General features: G+C 41.5%; 1 long non-coding RNA gene across 3 annotated transcripts in view; it reads left to right on the forward strand.

The window, feature by feature from the left end:
* Positions 1-11,631, forward strand: part of LOC116833994 (uncharacterized) — a 41,977-nt gene extending 30,346 nt beyond the window's left edge. Inside the window, exons 6-8 of one of the 3 annotated variants that reach the window (XR_012655343.1) lie at positions 700-1,113; positions 6,288-6,701; positions 11,107-11,631. This is a non-coding gene — a long non-coding RNA (uncharacterized LOC116833994). Of the gene's footprint in view, positions 1-699; positions 1,114-1,748; positions 2,582-6,287; positions 6,702-11,106 lie in introns of those variants that run through there. The other 2 variants (XR_012655342.1, XR_012655344.1) reach the window with 2 other exon arrangements.
* Positions 11,632-12,308: the final 677 nt, after the last annotated feature.

Below are 12,308 nucleotides of genomic sequence, written 5' to 3' on the forward strand. Positions count from 1 at the left end.
AGCATAAGCTTTCATGGGTGAATGCGTCTGATGAAGAGGGTATTCACCCATGAAAGCTTATGCTCCAATACATCTGTTAGTCTTTAAGGTGCCACAGAACTCATTGCTTTTTACAGATCCATACTAATACGGCTACCCTTCTGATACTTAAGTCTTCTAGTAATTCTCTGATATCTTCTCAGAGATAAGTAAAACATGATTTTGTTCCTATGTACCAAATTCCAAGAGACACTGGAGTTGTAAATGAGGGTGGAGGAGAATCTGGTGTGAAATTTATTTATAGCTTTTTCAAAGGAGTAGAGTCCAAAATTCCAAAGATACTTGCTACATTTACAATGCTCTTTGCCCTCCATTCCTTAGATATCTTATTGGATCAAACTAGCTTTAATGTATCGAGAGGGAAGCCACAGATTTTTCTTTGATTTTGTATGCTTGTCTCTAAACCAGTTTATTCAAACAGATTACTCAACCTATTGTTTATCTAGTCTTCTTTGTAACTAGTTGCTTTGTAAAAGTAATTAAAAGAGACCTCACTCAGGTGCTCTGCTATTTTTGCTGCAAAGTGGTTATGCCATGATGGGGGGCTTTAGGGAGAATTATTGGGTTTTTGGATTAAAGAAGGTCTCCAGTTACAAAAATAATGATCTTGTGGGTGGAGGGAGCCTAGCTAATTCCTTTAGTACTTGTTTATTTTTTCAGAGAAAAATCAGGTGGCTATTGGAGCTGAGAGACCGTCTTGAAGAAAGAGGCTGGTGGGGAGCAGCAGTCGGAGAAGGGAGAGCTGGAACAGTGACAGGAGAATCAGAGTGTCTGGAAAAGGAGGAGTTGAAGTGACAGCCTGAGTAGGGGGGGAATTTGAGAGACAGCTTTGGCATGATCTGTAGTCATAGCTGCCAATGGACAGGCCAACTGGCCGCAGCGGGTAATTGAAGAGGCTTATGGGAAGAATTGCTTGCAAATGAAGAAGTGAGAAGAGTCTAGTGAGGAAGAGGGACTGAGGAAGAACAGGAAGAGACTGCCTAAAAAAAAGGACCTGAGATGTTTGCAGCATGACAGGAATTTTGCAAGTTCTTTGCTCTCACTGCAATTCTGAATGGGCCACCAAATTGCTGCGTAAGTATGAAACGCTTAAAGGGAAAATTAGACTTATGCACTCTATTTCTTTGTGAAGAAGTTCTGAAAGTTTTTAACTTTAAATTAAAAGAGGGTGCTTTTCTGCTTGTCCTTCAAGTCTTGTTTACCCTGGAAGACACTCAGGGTATGCCTACATGGGGATAAAAATCCCCATGACACAGCTGGCCTGGGTCAGCTGACTTGGGCTTGTGATGCTCAGGCTCCAGGGCTGAAAAATTGCTGTGTAGATATTTGGGCTTGGGCTGCAGCCTGAGCTCTGGGACCTTGCAAAGGTAGAGGACAAATTACATTCCGTGTCATGTGAGCTAATTGCCATTAAACCTAGCTTAGGCCACTGTTAATCATTTTAGGTGACATGATGCTGAACATAATTGTTCACAACCATGTTAAAACATGGTACAGTTCTGTGGCATATTCCAGGCTGATATCAGCCATGTTTGCCTGAAGTGCCCCAACTCTATTAGTAAATGTTGATCTTTCCGAGAAGGTTTGTGTTTGCTACTTCCTGAGACAAATGCTAAGCTGCAGAAATGCTAAAATATTCCTCAGTACTATGGAACTTGCTGCAAAATCCACTGTTTGCCACGGGAATGTGATCAAAATGTCATTTCTAGCCCTTATAGTTCTGAAGATTCCTCCAAAAGGTGACCTGAGTACAAACCAATACAGTGGTGCCTTCCTGAGTTTACAGACAGCATGAAACAATAATTCAGAGACGTGTGAACTCCCCCATGAATTTGATAATTCTGAAACTCAAAGATCACAATTTGTGGCCTACTGACAATGTGGGACAGCATAAAATAAACTAAATTAGTATAAAAATAAACTACTGTATTGGGTATATTTCTCATATTCATCTCTAATCCAGTTAAAACTGCCATTTAAAAAACTTATCTGAAACTGCTTTAGAACTGTGACAATTTTTACCAGACTGCCACAGAATCTAGGGACTTTCCAATAGAACGTGGGTTAAGTTTGCTGTGGAGTAACATAGACCCTTGTCTATAGCTACAGTTGAGGTAGCACTTCCATTTGAACTCTCCTATTTTCATTCCCTTATAAATATCTTTTTGTCTGAAAAGTTGCATGTTTAAATTAAGCGCAGAAACAAAATATTTTATAGTGTTTTATACTACTTTTAGTTATTAAAAAACCATCTCAAAGCAAACAGTGAAATGCTGGCTTCATTGAAGTCAATGGTAGCTTGGCCATTGACATCGGTGGAGTCAGGATTTCACACAAGGAGATTTTTTTCCACCTAAAAAATGGTTTAGATTTCCTTTTGCATGATAGCTATGAAAACTACTTATAAAACTTTTTGTGTAATCTTGAATGAGGTGTGTGTTTATATATATGTATGTTAAGAGTATGCACTGTACATAACTCATCAAAAATTCAGCAACGTGCACTAAGACAGGGGTCGGAAATCTACGGTACACGTGCCAAAGGTGGCATGCAAGCCGATTTTTGATGGCACATAGGGCAGGCTGAGCCTGTCGCCGCTCTGGGATTCCTGCTGCTGGCCCCCTACCAGCGGGGTCCTGCCGCTGGTCCCACTCAGCACCTGCTGCTGGCCTGGGGGAAGGAACCCCAGGCTGACAGCGGGCTCAGACCCCGGCAGGCAGGAGCTGGCGGCCGAAACCCCCAGAGCTGGGTCAGGCTGAGCGGCTCAGTCGCTGCTCTGGGGTTCTGGCTGCTGGCCCCTTGCCAGCCGGCGTCCCACACTCCAAAGTCCCACTCAGGACCTGTTGCTGGACTGGGTGAAGGAACCCCAGGCTGGCAGCAGGCTGAGACCCCGTCTGGCAGGAGCCTGCAGCTGAAACCCCAGAGCGGCGGCAGCAGGCTGAGCCGCTCAGTCGCTGCTCTGGGGTTCTGACTGCTGGCCCCTTGCCAACTGGGGTCCCCACCGCAGCCCCACTCACCTTGCTTCCAGCTGGAGTTCCAACGCAGGCCCCCTGCCAGATAGGGTCCAGGCCTCCGGCCCTGCTCAGCCCTACCAGCCGCCAGCTCCACTCACCTCAGCTGCTGATCTAGGGTTCCAACTGGTTAACAACTGATCACTCAGAAGCCTGTGTGCAGCTTAAAGTATCCAAATACGTGCCAGACATTGGAAAACTCAGCAAGGAAAAGCAAGGGCAAGGATCACACTAAACTGATAAGAGCTGCATTTTAATTTAATTTTAAATAAAGCTTCTGAAACATTTTGAAAACCTTGTTTACTTTACATATAACAGTAGTTTGGTTATATATTATAGACTTATAGAGAGACCTTCTAAAAAACATTAAAATGTATTACCGGCACGCGAAGCCTTAAATTAGAGTGTATACATGAAGACTCGGCACACCACTCCTGAAAGGTTGCCGACCCCTGCACTAAGATATGTGTCTTAGGGCATTTGTAGGAGCATTTTTCATAAATGCATATCCAAATAACCACACCTGGTGTGTATGAAATCTAATACTCTTATCTATTAAAACTTGCATTAATGTAATGTCAAGACTGAGTCTTCAATTGCTTATGTTAAAACATTAAAAAATTAAGATTATTGTGTATGCTTGGATTACTCAAAGTTAATCATTACTTTAACAGATAATTTCATAGCAACTAAGCCATTGTTTATCAGATATTATTTAGCATTTATATAGGCCCTGATCCAGGAAAGCCCTTATGCACATACTTAACTTTGAGCACATGGCAATAGCAGTCTTCAGGCACTTTAAGTACATGCTTAAATACCTTGCTGTACCTGGCCCCTGATCTTACATCTTCAAAGCACTTCAGGAACACAAACTAATAGATCCTGACTTTACCCCTGTGAGTTATATAGGTACAAATTACTATACTTTTAGAGATGGGGAAACAGATACAGAGAAGAACTGAGTTCCTGGATGCCAGTCCCCTGATTGGATCAGTAGACCATGCTTCTCTCTAATTTAAGGAACTGCACTTTTTCCTGTATAAGCATAGATGCACGTGTTGTATGAAAATGTAATGAAACCCTATTGCCTAATATTTGAAAGCATTTAATAGGTACATAACTTTTAACTCTACTGAAATATATTGTGCACAGAGAACTTGTATGGCAGCACAAGGAATAAAGTAATTTACAAAAAGCTATTTATATTGAGAAAGCTGGTGTATGTGCTATTGTGTATATATATGGCATCAGGTGGACTGGGCCCCAAGAGGGAACTGGTTCAGGCCGCTTGAACCTCATTAATAGACTCTGGAGACGGCATCTGGTCTCTGTAAAGAGCCAGGGAGGAACAGGAACCAGGAAGAAGAAGTTGTAGCAGAATGAAGCTGCTGAGAGTTAGTAAGGTCCTCCAGGCTGCAGTGCATAGAAAGTTTCATGAGAGTCTCAGACTTCAGGAACAAAAAAATTCCCACCAGGTAGGTCTGGGAGGTCTAGGCCTGCCAAAAACAGGGAAGAACCAGAGTGAAGCTGGAGCTTGAATTAGATTATCTCCTGGGAGAAACCCCAGGACTGAGGTTGAGATGGCAGGGGGAAAAGACTTCAGCCATGGAGGGCTGGGAGTCACTTACCAAAAGCAAGGGAAGACCACAGGCAGGAAGGCCTGGCAGTGATGCATGGGAGAGGAGGCTTCTCTCCTGGGAGAAGCCCCAGGATTGAATGTGTAGAATTGGTTATAAATAAATTAGGCCCCAAAGGGAATGTTCTATAGACTCTGGACTAGCAGAGTTTATTTAAGGAGCCCTGAAGAAGAGGGTAGCTGATGCAGGGTATGGCAGAGCCACCCCTGGCTATGAGGAGGTGCTGGGAGGCAACTGACTCTGTTGTATTGCACTAGATTGTTAGAGGATCCTTAGCTCTGACTTTTTGTCTGTCTTGTGACTTAAAATTTCAGCCTTCACACTTCATTAAGATTTTTCTCCTCAGCATATAATATAGATCAGCCTAGTAAATGGTTATAAAATCCACTTGGACTGTGAGAGGATCCCAATTTTTGGATTCTAAAGATATGCCTGCCTTAGGTGGGAGCCCAAACTCCCAAGTCTACTCCAGAATAGGATCTACGAATTCATTATTCTTCCCCTCAATCTGGCCCACTTTGCATCATTTTCTGTTGCCTATTTAAAGAGCACAGCTGCAGCTGCCATCTTGTTTGTGTGTATATGTGTGTGAGAGAGAGACATAGGTTTTCAGGAGGCATAGCTAAGATGAACAGCTCTCTAGAGGTAGAGTTTCAAAGTGAATAGAGAGAAAACCATTCTAAGAGTCTCATGAGCCATGGTTGCCTGCCTTAATGGTCCCTGTGACCTTGTCTTCACTAGCATTTTTTGTAAAATCTCCCACTATTGCAGCTCCACTGGAATGGCAAAGGTGGGAACACTTGTGTAGACAGGCTGGTGTTTTAGGACTGAATTACCTGTGTAACTTTAAAAATGTCAATGGGACTAAGAATATGCTTAAATACCCTGCTAAACTGGGATCCTAGTCACTTTTTAATTGAGATAAGATTAGATGACTTGGTGGTTAAAATGCTGAGAGCCTGTCTACATTAGCACTCCCACTTCTGGAAGTGCAAAAGTGAGAGATTTAAGAAAAATTATGTAGACAAGGACTCAGAATTGTCCATATTAATTATATTGCATTTTGTGGCCACCTGCTATGGCCAGAAAAATAGCAGCTCCTTTATGGCCATTATCAACTAACTGTACTGTAAGTGATTGTGACTTTAGTTTGTGTGGAAAAGAACAGGATTAGCCAGGCAGAGTGTTGGTATTCTTATGTTCAGCTTTGAAAAGGTTTGTAATAATAGTTTGTCCTTGCCACTGACTGAGATACTGTTCCTTTATAGTAAGATAAATGAATTTTGCCATATAATTTAGCACTTATGAAGTGCTTTTAAGTAATAGATTTTAAAGTACTTCACAAAGGTAGAAAAGCATTATTAGTCCCCATTTCCTGGGGAAGCTGAGGCAGACAGTGTCTACATGACTTGTCCAATGTCTTATGCAGCAGGGCATGGAAACCAAGTCTCCTGACTTCATGAGTGATCTATCTTTAAGTGAAATGCTCTGGTTGCGTGGTTCTCTTTGTCCTCCTAATTACAGCACAAGTATGCTACTTATTCCATAAGTACAATGGCATGGAACCTCATCTTTCCCCATTTTCTTTTTCTTGTAGACAGTCTGCCATCTAAATCAGCAAAAGACAGAAGTGAATTGGGAATTCAGGGTTACACACTCAGGATCAAAGGACTGCAACTTTAAACTTGTCTCTTGGCAAACCATGTTTAGTCCTTTCCCTAATCACTGAGGAAGAATGAGGTTAGCCTGTTGTTCACTGGGGATCATGTCACACATTTCATTTTGACACCCACCTCTGAACAATTAGCCCCATCACTACTGTGATGGCATACAGTCTGCTGTCTTTTGCCATAATATCAGCCAGCTAAAAATCCTGCTCCTTCCAAGTCCCTAAGAATTTAATCTTGCTCTGCAGCAGAAGGAGATGGTGTCCCAGTATCTTCTCCTCTGTGCAATGATTGTCTTTGCTGAATAAAATGAGAAGTTAGACTTCTTGGAGGAGGAATCGAAGGTATGGGAAGTGGATGAAATGTCTGTTGTACTGAAAAACTTTACATGAAGACATCAGTAATGTGTTGTTTTTTTATAAAGCATAGTGTGTTTTATAAGAACTTGTTAAAATTCACCAACCGTTTTAAAAAACTTCATGCACATTTCCAGTGGTGCTAATTGTTGCTGAAATGTTTTATGAAAATTGGGAAGAAATTAAAATGCATTATTAATTATCAAGCCGGTAAAATAAAATGTAATGAAGAAGGTGAAACTGAAACAAAGTGCAACTGTTAAATATATACATACACCTCTACCTCAATATAACACGACCTGATATAACATGAATTCGGATATAACGTGGTAAAGCAGTGCTCTGGGGGAGGGGAGGGGTTCTGCGCACTCCGGCGGATCAAAGCAAATTCAATATAATGCGGTTTCACCTATAACGCGGTAAGATTTTTTGGCTCTCGAGGACAACGTTATATCAGGGTAGAGGTGTATCATAGCTTTAATAAATGACGGTATATGGCCACAGGAAGGCAGCAAAGCCTGAGGAATGATAAGGGTATGCTGTATTTTAAACCAGATAGAGTAAATGTGGTCTATAGAGGAAGCCCATGACTGCCCTACAGCTGGTTGCAATTTTTAGTGTCCATTTCTGATTAAACATTTTTTAGTTGATCAAAAAACCTAAATTTTAGCTGGGCAAAATTTTCCATGTGAACTATCAAAAACTTGCCGTGGGTTGGTTTTTTTTTTGGACATTTCAACCCTCGCCCACACACAAAAAAATTGGTAGAGAGTCTTTGGCTAAAACAATTTTGTTTTGTATCAGTTGTTGTCATGGGAATTTATTTCCCCTAATCAGCTCTAGGCTCCCCATAATTCTTAAAATAGAGATGGGGCCTGAGGAGACCTGAGGTCCCAGTTTGCAATGTTCCACTTTGATCCAAGTAGCCAGGATATTTGGACTAAGAGCATCATCTGTGGGGATATATTTTATTACCCCCTCTGACCTGAGCAGCTAGTCAGAGTTCAAGGCCCCGGGGATGTTGAAGTCTGGCATTACAAGGAATGTAGAAACTCCTGCTTCTCTGAATGCTGAAGGAATCAAAGGCAAAAGGACTAGTTCCTTAGTTTATAGACCCAAGATGCTTCTCAGCCAATGCCCCAACCCGGAACCTCTATAGATTTTTCACAAGGTCATCCCATGGTTACAGGTTTCTGCTTAGTTTTTTTCAGGCTTTCTCTGTGTGTCTTCCCTCACGTATACTTATCTAAAACAATACTTGGCAACTTTCCCTACCTCCCCAGGCCACATTGTCCAAAACTCCTGGGCAGCTCTTAGGTGGAGATTGTGATTAATTTATCCTTAGCTATGTTAAATTGGGGGTACACTGACATCCGTCAATCTCAGTGACTCAACCAATAAGAAGGTTTCATCCAGCTCATAACATTTCTATAGGGTGCATCTGTGTATTTAAGACAGGACAGCTACAATCTATTCCATTTTTTGTCTTCAGCTCTTGAATAGTTGTGTCTGCAGCCCTTGGTGTGACGAAGTTTGGGCATTTCTGCTTTAAATAGATAGTAGTAACTGACTGCAATGATACTAGTGTAACCAAGGACTACTCAAGTAAATGTGTTTGAAGGATCAGGCTCAGTGCTTCTAAAAATGTAATAACTGTTTTTATAGGTGTTCCTTAAAACTGAAATGTGACTAGAACTTAATTGGGAGACTAGACACACTTTCTTTGTAAAGTGTAACACACAAGGCTAGAGTCTTACTTATAATCCACAATACATAGCCCCAGAAAGCAGAATAATAAAAACTCAAAGCAACGTCTGCATTAAACAGTGTTTTTTAAAGGGAACTGCTTTTCTACAGAAGGCTCACTGGATAAGATAGGCCTCAAAATGAAGTCTTGATTTGACAAAAGAATCAAAAGTTTTAGCCTTTCAGTTAGTCATATAATCCTATCCCAAAATCAGTATACCAGGAGAGTATGTCATACACTGTATGGTATAAATTATATTTGGGAGCTTCCCCAGATGTTAGTCTTTGTCCGAGTACGTATACATTTATAAATCTTTCAGCAAACTCAGCCAAATGCAAAATCTTTCACTAAGTGAGGGAATTCACAGTTGGATTGCAGCCCCTTTACAATGGTTGTGTTGCTAAGGAGCCCTGGTGGAAGAGAGGAGATCTGGGATCCAAAGAGGGAGGTCATGTGCTTCTTGAAGATCCTGGGGAATCAGTGACATTTGGGGGCTGCCACTGAACCTGCCTCCACAGGAGGAAGCCTGGAGACCTTGTCCCCTGCAGTTTTTCCAGAAGTGTTTTTTCTCCCCACATAATAGTGACTAGTGTGTGCCATCTACTGGGTGTAATCTGAACTGTCCAACTAACTGCCAAAGAGGATTCTGCTCTAGTTACAGTAAGAACTGGTGGTTATGGATCTGAATTCTATTCCCAAAGTCACTGTGGCTTTATATGTAGAAATGTGTCAACCAGAAAGTTCTAGGTGGTCACAAGCTTTGTGGTGGCCACAATATAGTTACTAATTAACTGGATTTTAAAAAAATATTATTTTTTTAGACTCATCCATGACATTATTTATTCAGTATACTTGTGTGTCACTCAATATATAAGTATTAAGTTACCTGCCCCCTAGAGCTTACTATCTTAATTGGAAAGGTGGCTTATCAACAAATGATCAACAAACTATGGGTTTTAGTGTAGCTTTAAGAAGACTCAACAGAGGAAGGGGAAGGGAATAGTTTTTGGAAGAACATTTTTTTTTAAACTGATCACTTAGTAGTTCTGTTTCATATTTTTCTTTCTTTGATACCAGCTAGAGGAGAGATCATTAGAATAGAGATTAGTAGTAGAGCGCTAACCAAAAGTAGTTAATTTTGAGGAGGGATTTGAAGGTTACTTGGCTCACTGAGAGATGGGGGCTATTCAAAGAAGAAAGAAGGGAAAAGTGGGGGCACAGCCAGATATGAAAAGTAAATAAAAGAGAACAAGAGCAAAGATGGGAGCGTGGCGGAGGTGTACATATGATCTTGAATATAAAGATGAAAAATCTGAATTTGATGCAACAAGAAACAGAAAGTGACTGAAGTGACATTTTCATAGATATTTGAAAATCAGCATTTTGTTTAGTATGAGAAGAGAGGCAATGAAGCCATAATGGAGTAGGTTGAAGAGGCTCTTATTCTGTTTCCAGTTAAAAGTATTGACTCCTGCTTTTCACAGGATAAGCACATTGGCATAGTTTCAGTTGTTTGTTGTCTCTCATAACTGGTCCCTTAAATGAAACTGAGCCCTGCTCTCCTGTCCCAGTCCAAGTGCATGTTGATTGGTGAAATGGGGAAGGCAGGGCTGTCTTTGGGACTTACAAATGAGAGCGAGCCCAAATGCAAGGGAAAGTCCAGAACTTAAGAGTCTAGAGAGAGGGTCAGAGTTCAGAAACAGAGCTGGGATGAGAGCTTCAGGGAGCAGATGCCCTGAAGAAGGTAGTGGTGAGAGTACCCTAGTTGAGCAGTGGAGCCAAATCAGGCTGGTGAAAGCAGAAGGCAGTCAAGAGGTCACCTACAAATTTCCCCAGGCCAGAGAGCCATGGCCAGAGAGGGCAGAAGGCTGAGAGCAGCAGAGAAAAATGCCTGCTATCTCTCTCAGCCAGCGAGATGAAGCTAGAGATCCCCAGGGGCTGAAGGCTGGGTGATAATGATGAGATTGGGATGAGCCTGCTAATGTCTCCTGGCAAGAGATAGCACCAATCCTGAGAATGAAGCAGGGCATAGATGCACCCCAGCTAGCGGGGATGGGGTGAGATGTGGTGGGAGATGCAGCACTGCATCTGAGAGTCTAGGTGGGATGAGATATTGGGACTGTACCAGAGAGCTGGGGCATAGTGAGAAATGGCAGAGCTATATTTGATTTGTTTCTAGACTGTTGGGCCTTGAATGTAGTGTTTGAATATTGCTGGGAAATTGTGGACTATGGTTGTGAGACTCTCTTAATTAACCTCTCAATGGGTTATTTATGTTTGGAAAGCTTGTATGGAGTTACTGAGGCCTCTGGAAGAGGGAAATAGAGGCTGGGGCTGCTGGCAGGATCACCCTGAGGCCATGAGGGGGCACCCTGTAAGCCACTGTCCTGTGACTGGTCTCTATCTAGGTGTATTCTCTTGTCCTCAGGATTGTTGAGACATCATCATTCTTGTTACCACTCAGGGCTTTCCTCACACAGCCTCTACACCTGTCATATCCAATTATGTGTTATAAATAGCTCATTCCTTGAAACCATAATTTGTCCATATATTTTGCAGCTTAATCTGGTTAACCCAAGAATTGTATTAAAAACAAAACATCCCACCACATCAGTTTTTTGTTAACACGAGTATTTGTCTTTTCAGAACCAAGATTTGGAAGGGACACTATGTATTTAAAAGCATTGAACTCCTCTCACTCAGGCACAAGGAAGACTTCCTCAACCATTTCAGCCAAAGGGTAGTAAAAAGTATATGCTTTAGATCATCCTCAGCAAGAAGCACCAGCTGTACATTTGCTGATAATGAATATCTAAAAAGTAGAATTGATGAGATGAGAAAATTATGACCCTAGGGCCATCAATGGATCCTCATAAAATCAAAGACCCACACTGGAAAGAGAAAATGTTCTGGTAATTTGCCATTCACGACTCTTATGAATTTGTGTACCATTGAATGGCTGCAAAATGCCCCATAGTAATGTAGTAAGTTCAGTACAAGCAAAATTCACTCTCAGCATAAAGACATCCGAGCAGTTTAAGAATGACACACCTTCTTGGCATGATACGTGTTAATCTTTTGAGGCTTCCACTGCAGAAGTGGAACTCAAACTCTGTGGTAGGGAATGGATGCACAAGGGGCACATTTTCACATTAAAGAAGCTATTCCTTATGAGCAAATACTTTGGAGTCTTAGTATGGTGGAGGAAACAGTGGGTAATGGGATCAATGCTATAGTCGTTTATAAGTTTTGTATCACTGCTGTGCTATACTGTGAGAAAGCTGTATGCAAGAAAAGTCAGGAAATGTTTTCATGAGCTCTTCTACCACTGGCGTGTAAAGGAAGTACAGAAAGGGAAATAATAACCTAGTTATGAGGGAAGCGCAGCTACCTTTTAGCAGTTATTTTTTCTCTTCTGACTAATCACTTCTCTTTCAAATCCTGCCTAGGATGCTTATTACTCAGCATAGCACATCCTTGTAAGGACAGATAAGAACAATGATAATATCAGTCCGTCTTTTTTTAGTTATATCCTCTGTCAATCATAATATGATTTCTTATTAGAACAGAAGGGGAAAACATTATTTAAGATGCGTAAACATCAACTTGGCATGTGTGGAATTAACCCAAGAATAATCTTTAGAGTGAAATATGCATGTGTGTAGATTAATTAAGAGCCATATTCTAGATCTTTGTGCAAAGTCTGGGTTTTGTGCAGAGGAACTTCATGGGGAGCCAGAGTTGGGTGAGGGTACTGTCATAAACAGATACGTAAGAGTTAATAGAACAGAAGTACTTCATATCTCTTTTGCCTGTAAAGGGTTAACAAGATCAGTGAGCCTGACTGT

The sequence above is a fragment of the Chelonoidis abingdonii genome, chromosome 2 (assembly GCF_003597395.2).
Source record: "Chelonoidis abingdonii isolate Lonesome George chromosome 2, CheloAbing_2.0, whole genome shotgun sequence".
Lineage (NCBI taxonomy): Eukaryota > Metazoa > Chordata > Testudines > Testudinidae > Chelonoidis > Chelonoidis abingdonii.